Source organism: Triturus cristatus, chromosome 4_1 (assembly GCF_964204655.1).
Source record: "Triturus cristatus chromosome 4_1, aTriCri1.1, whole genome shotgun sequence".
Taxonomy (NCBI): Eukaryota; Metazoa; Chordata; class Amphibia; order Caudata; family Salamandridae; genus Triturus; species Triturus cristatus.
In genome coordinates this window covers 1,144,411,317-1,144,427,377 of record NC_140585.1, presented here as the reverse complement: position 1 = coordinate 1,144,427,377, position 16,061 = coordinate 1,144,411,317, and the positions used below count along the sequence as shown (strand labels likewise).

Below are 16,061 nucleotides of genomic sequence, written 5' to 3'. Positions count from 1 at the left end.
GTAAATATAGACGAGACACCATCGACTATAAACTTGGTGAAGTTTACTCATGGGCTGAGATGTACGCCAAACGGCGTCAAAACAGACCGCAAAAATCCAACACCGAAACGGAGACGTCATCATCTGAAGAAGACATTAGACGCAAAACCCAACCACACTCAAACAACATGCCACAGTCTTCAACGAATACCGACAATCATATTGAAATCCCACACACTTCCGGAGTGTCATTTTTAGAGAAAGGCCCCGCAGACAAAGACGACCCAGGAGGGGTAAAAGAAAAAGAGAAGGAGGGAGAAAGAGATTTGAGAAGCACCACAATATTGCAGAAAGGGCCGAAAACCAAGAAAACCATAACAACCTAGTAATTAACATTTCATCATACCAACTCAAGGACAGTGTACTGCATTTGCCATTTTCACGTGCTAAACTGCATGTTGACCTCGATTCCATGTGATGCTCTGATCCTCCATTTGTTTGCACTGCATTTCCATTTTGTGCTGCTTTGACCTGTAGTTACACTTCAGCAGTAACACAAACATGTTTTTCACGTAAAGCAGTACGAGCTGGTGCAAGACATACCTCGTGAGGTTATTTTGTACCTTGAGCTTGTTTTTGTGCATTCTATGCTTATCTCTAGGACAGAGGGAGGATGCGCTGTGCAAGGCTCTCCAAGGCCGGAGACAGGGAAAGGAATGTCTTTTGCCTCGGCGCACCCAAGCAGAATCTGGCCAGGTCTGTATGGGTGGATCTGACGCAGAGATGCGGCCAGCACCTATGATGGATAGATGGGCGAGAACACCTGCTAGAGGGTTCTCGAACGTGTTGATTTAACTATAAAAAGTGGTGTCTGTGGGGTGGAGCTCAGGAACTCAGTCTTGGAGTGGACACACTCGCGGGACAACTTTGATACCCGGAGAGATTACTTCCTGTGCCCCAGTCTCTACAGGGTTCCCGACTTGGTGTTTTCGGTGCTTGGCCAGGGATGTTGAAGACTCCGGTGCAGATGCATCTGGTGAGGTGCTTTGTACATTAACTGTTTATATATCTATATTCAAGATCTCATATTTGTATATATATATATATATATATATATAGTGTGGTGTATTCATTGTTTCACTTGGTGCCTAAGAACTTACTAGCTTTAGTGACTTATTGCTCTGGTTTACGATACTAATAAAGCTCATTTTACCTCCAGAGGAGTGTTGGAGTTTCTGTGTAAGTAAGTGGTGTGCGTAAGTTTCAATTACGCAAGTGGGCAAGGCAATACAGTGAGATCAAGACTTTACAAAAAGGCACTTCTTTTGTTCCTACTAGTCATACCAATGAACTTGAACTTGAGATAAGCGTATTCAAACTCACCCGCAAGTTACGACTGAGACATCTTTTTGAAAATGTGGTTACTGATATTAACCCTACTGAACAAGATCAACTGAAAGGACTGCGATGCAATGGCACCCATTAGCCATAAAAGTATAGACACTTTCGAAACCTTGGTTAAATCTGACATACACAAGCTTAATTACAAGCGCACTTCAAAGCACCGTAATTTTTCCAATAAGGATTTTGCCATACTGAAAAGTCTGGCAACCAACCCCGACATAACCTGTCAGATCGCGGACAAAGGTGGATCGTTGTTATGGACACCAGTTTTTATCGTGATCAAGTGTTACAACATCTTTCTGATCAAGACACATATGACATCATTCATGTCAATCCCATGGAGCAATTTGCAGAGATTTTGCAGAAGCTGGTCAAGCGCATGGTAGATGTAGGCACCATCAATGATAAAACTGCCAAATTCCTTATACAGACTGATCCGAAAACACCCAGCCTGCATATGCTACCTAAAATGCACAAGGATGCTCTACACCCCTATGCTCAGACCTATAGTGTCAACTAAAGGCAGCATACACGAACCCGTTGGCAAATTGATTGACAAATATCTTCAACCTTTAGTGCTCCAAATGCGCACCTACGTAAAGGACACCACTGACTTTCTCTCTAAAATTAACAATTTGAAGTTTTCCGCCAATGATGAGATCTGGTTATGCACCATAGATGTGAAATCACTGTACACATCGATCCCGCATGACCTCGGGATGGAGGCCATTGAAAATGCACTAGTACAGTCCGAAATTGATCAGGATTTTCAAATTTTTCTCATGGAGTTGATACATTTTACTCTGTATCAGAGTTATTTCAAATGGGAAGACCAATACTATCTTCAAATGTCGGGAACATCAATGGGCAGTTGTGCCGTCCCTTCGTATGAGAATATTTTCATGAAATATTTTGAAGAGAATAACATCTTAAACAAAGCACATTGGATGAGACATGCTACCACCTTCCTTAGATACATTGATGATATATTTTTCATCTGGAATGGACCCCTACAGGATCTCGAACAAGCACTGAATGCTTTGAACAACATAAATGAAAGGATCCAATTCACTTATGAATTTGACGCACATTCTATCACGTTTTTTGATGTACAGATCACCAGATCAGGCAACTCTCTAGAAACCAACCTATTCAGGAAACCTACTGATCGTAACAACTTATTACATTATCAGAGCTACCATCAAACTCCTTTGAAGAATCATCTACCCTACTCTCGACTATTGAGTCAAAAAATTGTTTCTGATCCCGCCAAATTTGATCAACAGGTGATAGACATGCTGCGTAGATTTCAACAAAGAGGTAATCCCTCAAACATCTTGAACTCAGCTTTAGAACATTGCAACAAGATAAGTAGGTTGGATTTACTGGCTTCTAAACCCAAACGTACATCTGAGAGAACCGTGGTTGTTTCCAAATTTTCAACAGCTAGTGCGCCATATAAGAAATCCATCAAGAAACATTGGCCTATCATTGCATTGGAACCTGATTTTAAGGGAATTTTTCAAGAACTTCCCATTTATGCTTACAACCGTGGAAGAAACATAAAAGAATCAATAACCAACGTTAACACATCCAGTTAAATACAGATCTTCAAAGGCAATACACCCGGTTACAACTGCAACAACATTATGAAAGGGCCCACAATTACACATCCCAGTAAGGGCACCAAGATCAAATTAAATGTCAACGCCAACTGTGACACAAAAAACGTTATTTACGTGTTAAAATGTCCATGTGGATTGGTCTACGTTGGAAAAACCGAGAGAAAAATCAAAATCCGTATCAACGAACATAAGAGTAACATCAGGACTGGCAACATGAAATCCACCATTGCAGCCCATTTTAAGGAACATCGACAAAACGTATGCCAACTGCAGTTTGCCGTTTTAGAAATGGTGGAGAAACGGGAAGGCCGCAATAACAACAACTTCCTTTTACAATGAGAAAATTATTGGATCAAACATCTAAATTGGGGGGCGTGGCCTAGCGAGCCGACATGGCGGACGTGTGCTAGTTAGCTCCGTCCAGCCCAACGTTTATCCGACGATTATCCTGGCTTCCTCGGACCCCTGACGAGTCCTGGAGGGAGCGTGGCGACACTGGTCCCTGGCGGAGGGCGCTCGGTAAGCGGAGGCGGCGACTGGCAGGGAGGAACCTGGACGCCGGCGAGCGCGCGTGGCGCGGCCTGGAGATAGAAGGTGAAGCCAGGTCCTCGATTTTGGCGACCCCAGGAGCTGACGCGAGACGCGCGGCGGCCACGGGGAACCTGAGGCGGCGGATGGTGCAGCAGACGGCCCAGAGGCGGCGGTGATCCTCGGGGGGCAGGTCGGCCCCTGGGACAACGCATGGCGGCATAAAGAGCACCGGTGAGGGGCTGAGGGGAGGGGGGGGGAAGCCCCGGCCTGCAGGAAACTGGGCTGTGACTGATCTGTGTGCCCGGGAGTAGGGCCGGTCTCGGCGGCTCCAGGTGCGGGGGCCCCTCTTCCCGGACATGTGGTAGACGCAGTGGGGCAGTAGCAGTAGGAGGAACGAGTGCCCCCCTTCCCCCCCCCCCCCCCCCATAGTGGGACTGAGTCTGGTGCTGGGGGCTCGGCGGCTAGGTTGGGCCGCGGTGGTGGGGCTGGGGAGCCCTCGCGGGAGTTGCCCGCAGGATCCTTGGTCATCGGAGTCCAGGGGGTGAGAACTGTAATCGGGCCCCGTGGTGCCTCAGCCTTGGGGGTGCCCTGGGCCACTGAGGAGACTCGCCGGGCAGAGAGGGTGCTCCATCGGGGGCCCCCTGCGACGAGCCCGGGGCGTAAAGACGGCCAGAAGGAACAGCGCGACTATAGGGAAAGGGCGGTGTACCCTGAGGATCTGTGGCTGCTACGAGAGCCCGGGGAGTGAACGCCAGTAGGTTGGCCTGTGCGAAGGTACGATCACCGACTTGGACTGGGGCGTTGGGGCCTATGATCGGCGGCTGCATCAGGCCGCGCCCGCTGTGAGATCACGGACGAGCGGTTGGGGGTCCGGGTGACGGGACCGCTGGCGGGGCCCTGCGGCCTAGGTGCTGGACGACCTTGACGGGCGACGTGGGGCGCGGCTGGCTTGCTGGTTGAGGGCTGAGGCTCTCGCTGGCGGATTGCGAGCCCAGGGTCGGGGCTGCCTTCCCGCCTCTCGTCCGTCCATCGCTCTGCTCCGTGGGCGTGGGCCGGGCAGCGACTCTGTCGACGGTGTGCCGACACAGGGGAGACACTGGTGCGGGCACCCCATCCACCTTGACCGGAAGGTGCGGAGAGTTCGCTGCAGCCTATCATGACGAGGGACAAGGGTGGTGGTGGATCCACGAAACATGGGCCGATTGATAAGTTCACAGGTCCGGGGGCGACGGGTGGGGCCGCCGGGGCCTCCCAGGATGTCGTACCAGATAATGCGGCTCTGATGGCGGCGATCACCCAATCCCGGGATATGCTGGATGCCAAAATTGGCGCAGTGGGCGCGGATGTTATGTTACTGCGTCAGGATCTTCGAAACGCAGTGTCTCGTATCACGGAGGCGGAAGCCCGCATTTCAGGGGTGGAAGATGATGTCGGGGTCCTCAAACAGAAAGTGGCGGGCTTGGAGAGCATCCAGAAGGGTTTGGTGCTCCGGGTCGAGGATGCGGAGGGACGGGCCCGGAAGAACAACCTGCGCTTTGTTGGCTTTCCGGAGGGGTGTGAGAATGGTGGTAAGGAGCGATTCCTCACGCAGTGGTTGGAGAGCAGGCTCCCGCCCGAGGCACTATCCCGGTGCTTCGTCGTGGAGCGGGGTCACAGAGCTCTTCTGCAGAAATCCCCGGTGGGGGCCCATCCAAGACCAGTGATTGCGAGATTATTGAACTATCTGGACCGAGACACTGTGCTGAAACAGGCCCGCGCCAAAGAACCTTTGCTCTATAATAACCACCGTATCCTGGTGTTTCCAGATTATACCCGACTTGTACAGCAACAACGTCAATCGTTCATGGCGGCAAAGGCCAGACAGAGACCTTAATCTTCCGTATGCTCTCCTATTCCCTGCTCGCCTGCGAGTGGTTTTTCAGTCCCGCACCCACTTCTTCGATTCCCCAGAAGAGGTCTTTAAGTGGACTGACAAAACTGTCCGGGTGCAGGTGCGCACGCCGCCTGGGCTGCACTCAGACTCATCCCTAAGTGAGGGGCCATCCAGGAATGCTCGTGGCCGGCGCCGGAGAGGGCACGGACGATCGCGCTCCCGGGGGCGCTCTGCTCCTCGGGGGGGGGGGGGGGGGGGGGTTTGGCTCAGGGGGATGCTGCCTCCCAGCCCCATCCATTGGATCCTTGATGCTTGTGAGGAGGATGATGCCGTAGCGCCTCCTTCCTTAGACTTTGTGACTGTCTGCTTCTATGGGTCTTGAGGGAGCTTCTAAGAGGGCTGTGTCCCTACCTGTTCAGGGTGGTGGGGGGTGGGTCTGGGCGATATGGGCTGTTCGTCGGGGATCCATTGGCGGGTGCGGTCCGCGCCCCCCTGTTGGGGGTCCGGAGTCAAACACGCCGCAACAGGTACTTCAGTGTTTTTGAGGTATGGGGAGGGGGGTTTGTTATGGGGAAGGGGTTTAGTTAGGGAACGAGTTGCGCTTTTGTATTGTGCTCATTGGTCGTACACACCTGCAGTTGGGACCTTATATTCGTGTTTTAGCTCGGCTGAACGCCCCATGGCTGTGGGGAACGTAGGGACTGGGGTCCCTCGGGCACCCTCCGCATTGTGAGCTGGAATGTACGTGGGGTTCTGGACAAAATTAAGCGAGGTGCAGTCCTGCGCCAGGCAAAAAGGGTTGGGGCTGACATTCTCCTCTTACAGGAAACGCATCTGATGGGCTCTAAGGCCCAGTGCCTGCAGCGTTATGGCTTCCAGCAGGTCTTTCACGCTGGGTTCATACAGGGCTCCAGGGGGGTTGCGGTATTGATACATCGTAGGGTCCCATATGTGCATACACAACAGTGGCTTGACCCGCAGGGCCGGTACCTATTTCTTCAGGGTAAGATTGGGGAAGAATCTATTGTGCTCGGCTGTGTCTATGCTCCCCCCCCATTACAATGGTCCCTGGTGGTGCGGTTGCTCTCTTTGTGGACGGCGATGCCGGACGTGGCTGCGGTGGTAGGTGGAGATTGGAACAACGTCATGGATATGGGGAAGGACAGGGCGGGGGGGGGGGGGGGGGGGGGGTCTGGGGGGCACCCATTCCACGAAACTGCATTCCATGGTGAGGAGCCTTGATTGGGTCGACACCTGGCGACATGTACATGGCGATTGGAGGGAATATACATACCTCTCCGCGGTACACAAGTCCTTCTCGCGGTTGGATTATGTCTTTGTACCCCGGGCGATCGCAACAAGGGTAATGTCTGCAGAGATCCTTACTAGAGGGCTGTCTGACCACTCCCCGGTATCCGTAGCGTTGCAGTTGGGTGGAACTTGCAAAACCCGGATTACGAGAGGTGTATGAGGGAGGCGATCGCGGATTACTTTGTCGCCAACGCGGGGTCGGCCCCCAGTGCAGTAATACTATGGGAGGCGTTGAAGCCCACCCTTCGTGGGGTGGACATTGCATGGTGCATGGCGGCCCGTAGAAAGCGTCGGGAGGTGCTGGTTATGGCGGAGGCGGAAGGGCTTGAGCGTCGGAGCCGGGGGGCAGATGGCGGACTGGCGGTGCGACAGCTGCAGCTGGCACGGCAGTCTTATGCCTCTCTCCTGATGGATGAGGCTCGCCAAGTATGGCTTGCGACGCGCAGCAGGATCTATCAATGGGGCGACAAATCGAGCAAGATGCTGCATCGGCTCTGCCTGGGTGTTTTTGCTCCACAGGTCCTTCCGGGGGTGCTAGATGAGAAGGGAGTGCTGATCATTGACCCTTTGACTATAGCGGAGAGTTTCGCCGCCTACTATGCGGATTTATATGCCTCAAAGGATTGCCTATCGGAGGCAACGGTGGTCAAGTTCCTTGAGGATCTCCCGCCCAGGGCGGTGCCAAACGAGACGCGCCAACAGCTGGAACTCCCCCTTTCGGAGGAGGAACTGAGTAAGGCCCTAGGGGAACTTAATTCGGGGAAGGCACCGGGACCCAATGGGTTCCCAAGCGAGTTTCATCGTCGCTACCATTTACAACTAGCATCATACTATCGGGCGGCCAGGGAGACCGGTCGGCTCCCACAGGACTGTCGACACGCGGAGGTGGTGGTGTTCCACAAGCCTGGTCGGCCTCCGGAACAACATGCTTCATATCGCCCCATTTCTCTCCTAAATGTTGAGGCCAAGGTTCTGGCCAAGGCCCTGGCTAATCGCCTCCTGCCTCATATCTCGACTTTGGTCCACCCGGACCAGGCCGGATTCATGCCTCAGAGCGACGCGGCACAACATATGGCGGGCTCATGCAGCACTGGCGGTGGTCCGAGGGACGGGGGAGCCGGCGGCGCTCTTTTTGGCGGATATGGACAGGGCATTTGATTCCCTAAGCTGGGTTTACTTGTTTGCCCTCCTTCGCCGGATTAATCTTGGCCCTCGGTTCCTGTCATATGTGATGCTCTTGTATACTGAACTGACGGCCTCTGTCCGCGTGGCGGGAGCGGTCTCGTCCGGCTTCCCCATTTGTCGGGGTACTAGACAGGCGTGCCCCCTGTCGCCCTATTTATTCGCCATCGCCATGGAGCCATTGGCGGCATGGGTGCGTATGGATGCACAGTTGGAGGGATTTGAGTGGGCCCCTGGCCTATCGGACAGGATAGCCTTATATGCCGATGACGTCCTATTCTTCCTAACAGCATTGGATAGGTCGGGACCACACATACTGGAGATAATGCGAATTTTCGGGGAAACGTCCGGGCTGTATATGAACCCCTGTAAGTCCACACTGTGTGTCTTGGGTACCCGGGTGGGGGTGGGAGCGTGGGCGTCTGCGCTGCGGGTAGCCGACGGAGGACTCAAATACCTGGGTGTTTTCCTGTCGGAGGTGCCAGAGATATCGTGGGAGCGGAACGTGGCGCCGGTGTGGGAGCGTGTCCGGGCGGACGTTACGACCTGGTCCCGTATGCCGCGGATGATATATGGTAGATCGGCGATCTTTAAGATGGTGGCACTCCCCCGCTTACTCTATCAACTACAGAATGACCCGTACCCAATCGCTGGTTCCGACTGGTGAATTCGGTGCTGGGCCGGTTTCTGTGGGGGCAAGGGGCGGTGCGGGTGGCGTTGCACACGTGCTTTCTCTCCACCTATTGTGGAGGGCTGGCGACCTCAGACATGCTTTCGTACTATCAGGCATCGCACCTGTTGGTCCTCAACGAGTGGTGGTATGGAGACCGAGGGGACCCGGCTTATGCACTAGAGAGGCACCTAATGGGGCGGCATACTCTCCACACAATCCTATACTCAGCGACGCTGCGGAATGCGCAGCCGCCGGTGTCCATAGTGGTCTTTCAGATTTGGCGGCAGTCCCTAAGGAGAATGGGGTGGTGGAACACGCTGACGGGGGAAACCCCTTTGTGGCACAATGGACGACTGCCGGACCTGGCGGCGCTGCAGGGGTTTAGCGCATGGGACGACATTGGCATTTCCACCCTGGGCGACATGATGAGGAATGGCTCCCTAAAATCGTTCCGGGATCTACAGAAAGAATTTGGCATGCCCCGGACACAGTTCTACCGATACCTCCAGCTCCGTCATGCGCTCTCCCCCAGCCTGGAGGGTCTTGCTGACATTCCCGAGTTTAGCCCATTGGAGGTGAAAGTCTTTATGGGCGATCTTGCAACTAAAAAGATCTCGCGGATCTATCAGTCCCTGGTCACCCACAGTGCACCCACTCTAGACAAACTGCGGAGGGTGTGGTAGGAGGATGTGGGCTCGCTGGAGGAGGAGGATTGGAGGGAGGCCCTGGCCGCACCTCGGGGACCGGCCATTGCGATGCGCCTCCGCCTTATCCAATTCAAATACCTACACCGGGTATACTATACTCGGGTGCGACTGTATCGGGCGGGCCTGGTAGCCTCCCCGGAATGCCTCAGGTGTTGTAGACCAGGAGGGCACATTCCTACATACGGTCTGGCATTGTTCGTCGCTTGATCACTTTTGGAGGGGGGTATTCTCTTGTTTGTCTGAGGTCCTGGGATGGTTGCTCCCGCGTACGCCACAGCTCGCGCTGTTACATGTCATGGATGGCATCGGGGGCAATATCTACAAACGGCATCTTATGCTACTGGGCCTTACATTGGCGAAACGTGACATTGCCAGGATGTGGAAGGATGAGCGGGCTCCCTCGGTGGCCGCTTGGAAAAAGGGCCTAGACTTCTGTATGGGGCTGGAACAGCCCATCTTTGTGGCCCGGGGCTGTCTGCGCAAGCATTATAAAATTTGGAAGCGGTGGGCGGATTATCGGGGCCTGTGGCTGGAGCCCCCAGCGGTGACGGAAGATATCTTAGTGGGATTAGGGCAGGGCTAGAGTGGTTGGGTCTGCGATCTGGGGGGGGGGGGCCACTGGGGGTGTTGGTGCGCTTCGAGTGAGATGGTCCTCTACTAGAGCGAGTAGGCTGTCATTCTTATTCCTCTCATTGGGCCTTGGGCGTGGGCGGGTGAGCGGTTCTCAGTGGGAAGAGCGCAACTTGAGGAGGGGAGTGGGGGGGGAGGGGTGGAGATCCGAGATTATACTTCAGATCAAAGAATGTGATTGTTCTGGTTTTTCTTCTCTTAAAAATGTCCTTTGTGGTCATATTACTGTGAACCTTGGTGCTGCAGTGGCCTCTGGGGTACAGAGCCCTGTGTATATTGTGCAAATGACAAATAAAAATCTGTTAAAAAAAAATAATCTAAATTCGATGAAACCCAACGGTCTCAATGATCGGATGGAGTTTTCTTGCTATCTTTAGACACGTCTGTGTCCCCCTTTTTTGTCTGATATCATCTCTCTACACTTGGTCACCTAACGTTCATTTGTATCATCTTTTTTATTGATGTGTATTTATGCATCTTTCTTTGCGCTATCCCTCCTATCTTTCCATACTTTTTACACACGAGTATCACCTGCATATTTTTTCTTTTATTTTTTTCTTATATTTTTTGCATTCTTTATGGTTTACTCCTTTAAGGACACAGTAGATACCCTTGCTCTCCCCTAACCTTTTTGTTTCTTTTTGTTCCTTATTCTCTCACCTAATCTTCTCCTTTTTCTTATACTCTTCATATTAAATATGTTTCGTTTTGTCTGATATTGATAACATTTCTTGATGATCATTATAACTTCTTTTGACACCTTCAATTCAGCCTTGTTTTTCACTATCTCTTATCATAGCTCATTGCACATTCCAAGATGGCGCTCAAGGTTTCAGCTTTTTGTCCTATCTTTATGTCACTTACTCTATACCGGCATTACTAATTCACCCGTGTGCACTCTACGTTTTTGAGCCGACTTGAAGAGTTTCGTTTACACACGCTTAGATGCTGTCCAAACGTAAGTTTTACATTGCTTGCAGCATCTGACTGTACTAATTCAGGAGCGCACAGTGGTCTTTTCGTAACAACTATCGGGCATACGTGTGTTTACCGCTGTTGGGATACATTGTTTTAAATACTTGAGCCGAATGCAGTACACGTTTTTCTTTTTGGTTTCTACATAACTTCTTGCATGACGATTTCTTCACTCCCCCGCACGAGCATCCGCTTCTTTTGTTAGCGCATAGCATTTCCGTCTGCATTGCACAATGCGATCTTCAATGTTACGAGCACTTTTTTTCACTTATTTTACACATTTTCATATCCCGCACATTTGAAACCTTTTTCACCTTCATCATTCATCTTCTCATATTGGTGACCTTTACTTTGGTGATTCTCATCTCGGTGATTTTTTGCACTTAATGTGTCGCACTACGTTTTTCTTGCACATTCAATACAATGTTTTTGGTATCAGCATGGTATCAATTCGCTGTTTGTTTTTTCTAGACAGTTTCCCCTGAACAAGGGCCATGGGCCCGAAATGCATAGGTAAGGATAAATCTTTGGAGAGCTCTTACATTGTGATTCACATTCAATGTGACATTTTTAAAGGAAATGCATTAAATTCCATTGATGGTTTACAACGAACCCAGTTTGGATACACCTTCATTATATTTTAAAATCTTACCTCCTGGTAAGACTCTACGTCGTGCCCAGGGGGAAGCCGCTTAATTCAAGCGCCGCAACTTCTAGATTTTCTCCTTCACGCCCAAGTCAAGGGGTGATACCCCAGGAGCACACATCGTTTCAGCCTACGCATCCGCCAGGTGTGCATGTTCACACTTTTTGGAAGAGTTTTATAAACATCATTATATATATATTTTTCTCGGGGCGAGTCTTGAAAGAGTTATATTTACCTTGGACTCTCATTTAAGTAAAATGTACAGTAAAAAGATCCAATAGGCCCACTGGATGATGTTTACCACTCCAATCTGGCACCTTTCTTTTAGCTGAGTGAATGTTGCTTGCCTGATCACATGACCGGCAACCGCAGCGTTTAAATTCGCGCTGTTTACCGGCTGTTACATCGGCTGTGATACGGAGGTTGCCACCCCGTGATACTGATAATCTTTCGAGGTAAGAAATGCTACCTGGGATGGGGGCTATAGAATCGAAAGGAAGAGCTCTTTACGGTTAGGATGGTTTTGCGTTTTGGGGCTGTGAGAAGTTGGCCTGGCATATGCTGGTCACTAGTTATAGTGGCCACCTTGCACCAGTCCAATTCGACTCTTGGTAGATAGGTTTAAAGACATACTTTTAAAGAAAGCTATCCTAGTGGTAGCTGTGGAGAGCAGCCTTCAGGCTAAGTCTCTGAGGAATGTAAAGCAGCTTGTTTTACCTTATAATCTCTTGAATTACCAAATGAAAAGACACCACACAGGTATATATATCAAATATATATGTATTTATTTCTAAATATACTCTACTAATCTCTTTATGAGATTAGAGCCAGGTAAACATTCAAAAGATCAACACTTCTCAATAAATTAAGCACAAATATGGCTGTAGCCCTAGGGGCGTGCCAGACCATATACTAAAAAAATGGTGTGACAAACTCGACTTGCAAAATTAAGAGGCCTAGGGCATGGCTGGGGCTTCACTTCTGCAGTGTTAGCAGGTAAGTAATCAGCCCACAGGAGGCGCGTGCAGTGTCTAAACACACACGCGGGTTTTCAATACGTCTCAATGGCAAATGTCGCGGTTTGTATTTTACAGTTCTAGGGCACTTCGCAAAAGTCAACAAGCAAGCAACTTACAGGGTAAGTATTTCGAGGGCCAACACACACTTGGGCACCGGAGTGCACGAGTTACCTCACCCAGGGAAGCCGGGTGCATAGGTGTCCTTTGGTGTCGGGTCGCGATGCTGTTTTCAATGGAGATCCTTGAAGACTTGCTGCTTGTGACGACTGGAGAGGTGTCCGCTGGAATCCGAAGATGGATTGGAGTTGCAGAAGACCTAGAAATTGAGGGGACAGAGTTCAAAGTCACTTGCCAGTGACCGGTGGTCAGCAAGATGGATGACCACAGCTGTCGCGTCTCTTCAGGTCGATGGTGTTTTGTCTCTTCGCTCACGAGGACCAGGAGGGATCGAAGATGACCAGCAGCTGGCTTCGGAGGTTGCCACGACGTCTGCAGCTGATGACGTGTCGGCGCCCGGATTGGAGCCAACAAGCCTTGGCAACTGCAAGTCTCGTGTAGAGTGAAGATTGGCAATGGTGCAGACCAGCAAGGTCTGATGGACTTACCCAGCGAGGGTAAGTGAGGGCAGGCCCAGAGCAACCAGGTGAGCCCTTGAAGTCGATGTGGAAGTCTTCAGGTGAGTTACTAGCCAACGGGCAAGCTACCGCGAAGACGCCTTTGCAGGAAAAGTTTACCAACAGCCCACGGTCACTCGGGACGGGGTAGGCCGCTGATTTTCGGTACTAGACCTGCTCGGGACTTGGACAACAAGTGGTCCAAAGCACAACTTCGTTGGACGTAGATTAGGGCTTGCACTCTAAATCATTGCATGGTTCCCTGGTATTGCTGTTCTTCGTCACTCGTGGGGTCCAGATGTCGCAGCTTCGCTGGGGACTCAAAATGGCCGTCGAGAGGTCAGGAAATCCGCTTCAGGGGACGCAGGGACTTCGGGCTCCGGCGGGAGCTGTAAAGTTTGCAACCGTTGTCGAAGAGTTTTGGTGCCTGCCAAGCAGGGTAGTCACTCCTTTACTCCAAGGGAGATTCTTCAGTCTTCCAGAGATAGTGGAACGTCGAAGGGCCAGGATTCTTCTATGTAGAGCGTCGTCCAGGTGTAATCTGAATTGCATTGGCAATGTTTGGTATCTTATAGTGAAAAGATGGGAGGGACTAGCTCTATGACCACTCCTCTAGGAGGGTCAGGGTAGTGGGTGGTTACACCCACTTCCCTTTGTCCAGTTTTGCGCCAGAGCAGGGGCAGGTAGCCCCTGAACCGGTTTGAGCTGGCATATGCACAGAGGAGCCTACTGCTCCCCCAGTGCAGGACTTCAAAGCACTCTAAGAGTGCACCCACCCAGCTCCAATACACTAAATCCTGTCTGGGAGGTGGTGACACCTCCCTGTGACAGGAAACCCTTTGTTGGGCTCCCTCCACTGCGAGTTTCGGTCAGCAGCAGGAGGGCAGCCCGGTGTCTGTGCTGGTGGCATCCATTTTGTGATGCCAGGGCTCTAAAAGATTTCTACCGTGTAGTACAGTGGGTACATGTCGTCCCCTCTAGAAGGGTGGGATCCTACTCCCACACCAGTTACTGGTGTGGGGGTAGGATTCCAAGTTGTTTGACACCAAACACGACATGTTTTGATGCAGTCATTCCAAAGTTAGCATTTACCGCGAGGTTATAATGCACTTAAGAGTATATGGTTTAACCGCATCCACAAACAGCAGTAGAGAATAGACTCTGCTAGCTGCAGAGGGGTCCTGCTCAGGCAGAAGCACCCCCTCACATAGTAAACCATGCTCCCTGCCCTTAGGATTGTTAGGGCCTGCTAGAGGGGTGACTGATAGGTTTATATGTGTGTGTATGGTGAGATATAGGAACCTATACCTCAGTGAGGAGTGCCAACACTACCTCACACAGGCTGCAGTAGCAGGCCTGTGGTGTCAGATTGTGAATGCTTCCCAGGGGTGGCATAATAGTTGCTGCAGCCCCTGGTAGGCTTGTGAAGTACCAATGCCCTAGGTACCTAAGGTACCATATACTAGGGGCTCATAAGGTACCACAGTATCCAATCACTAGTGCATCTAATATGCACACCAATCATTTAAGGGAGTAAGCAGATAGGCTGGGGTCCTGGATAGCAGGATCCCAGCCAGACTAGTCAAAAACCATTCAAACACCAGGAAAAAAGTGGGGGCAACCATATAGTCAGAATCCACCTTCCTACAGGGGCTAACAGACAGACACCCATGGCACGAACACTGTGTGCATACCATATGCAAATACGTTCAGGGTCGGGAAGATTCAAATATTCCACAGTTGGGACTCAAGACCTTTTTACTCCCAGTTTCGGGAGACAGGGTTCCAGTAAACGCTCCGGCCGGCTCATGAAGTAATTGGGAAGCTAAGGGATGGCTCTCTGTGTAAACTTTCTGGAACGTAATAATCCTGAGAGTAAGGAAGCGCATTGGGCTCCCCTAGATTGAGCAATCTGTATGCGCTTTATGTTCAGAAATCACTGAGATTCTGAGAGATTAAAGTCAGGAAAGGGGAACATATGTTTGAAGTGCTTAAACATAATGTTTTCCTACATATTTTTTTATAGGTAACAGTGGCTTTTCCTCATGATAGGAGTACTACTCTTCCAATTTGAAGTTAAAACAAATGAATTTATTTTAAGGATAAGGACCCTGATGTGCCCTATCATCTCTCAATTTGAAGGTAAACAGTTTACCTCTTAGAGTGCTATGAAGGTACATGTCTGAATATATATTGTAATTTAGATTGTTTTATTACTCGTTGCAGGTGCTGTATATCTCTTTCTATTATTCATGCAACAGGGGTGAACCGTTAAATCTATACAGGTAACTACCTAAAACTAACTATTATAGAAGTATAATACAGTCTATAGAGGTTTTTTAGAATTGATGATGTGACCTTATTTTTAGGTCCCTGTGGAGCAATTTGTAAGGGGATAAATATAGATATATATAGATATATACATGATCCTCAACTTCCACCATTGGATTGTTTAATCTCCTGCAAGACTATCCAGGAGTTTCTCTGAAAAATCAAGGGTGAGATTTCGACCTGGGTGTTGGCGCTCATATATAAAGAAATAATCTACTGTGAATGTGTGAGTGAATGAGAGTCCTTAGTATTTGCAATATCACCAGGATATAAATGTTATTTAGTGAGTGCCATTAGCAAGTGTTAATTTGTATTTTTATGTTTTTATTTAGTTTATATTGGTGGCAGGGAGATATTGTTTTTCTGAAGAAGATGGCTGTCAAATACTAGTACCCACTGAAACATGTTGATGCTGTACAAAATCTGATATACTAGATCCTTAGGACATTCTTTCAGTCGATGATAAATAATTATAAGAAAAATTCAGACTTTGAGCGAATGATCTGACACAGACTAGTTTTTCTAATGAGAATACATTTTGTCTAATGTATTCTCCTGCCA

The 16,061-nt window shown here is 50.1% G+C and overlaps 1 protein-coding gene across 7 annotated transcripts in view; it reads right to left on the bottom strand.

The window, feature by feature from the left end:
• Positions 1–16,061, bottom strand: part of DSN1 (DSN1 component of MIS12 kinetochore complex) — a 261,660-nt gene that overhangs the window by 81,423 nt on the left and 164,176 nt on the right. The gene's annotated exons all lie outside the window — the stretch shown is intronic.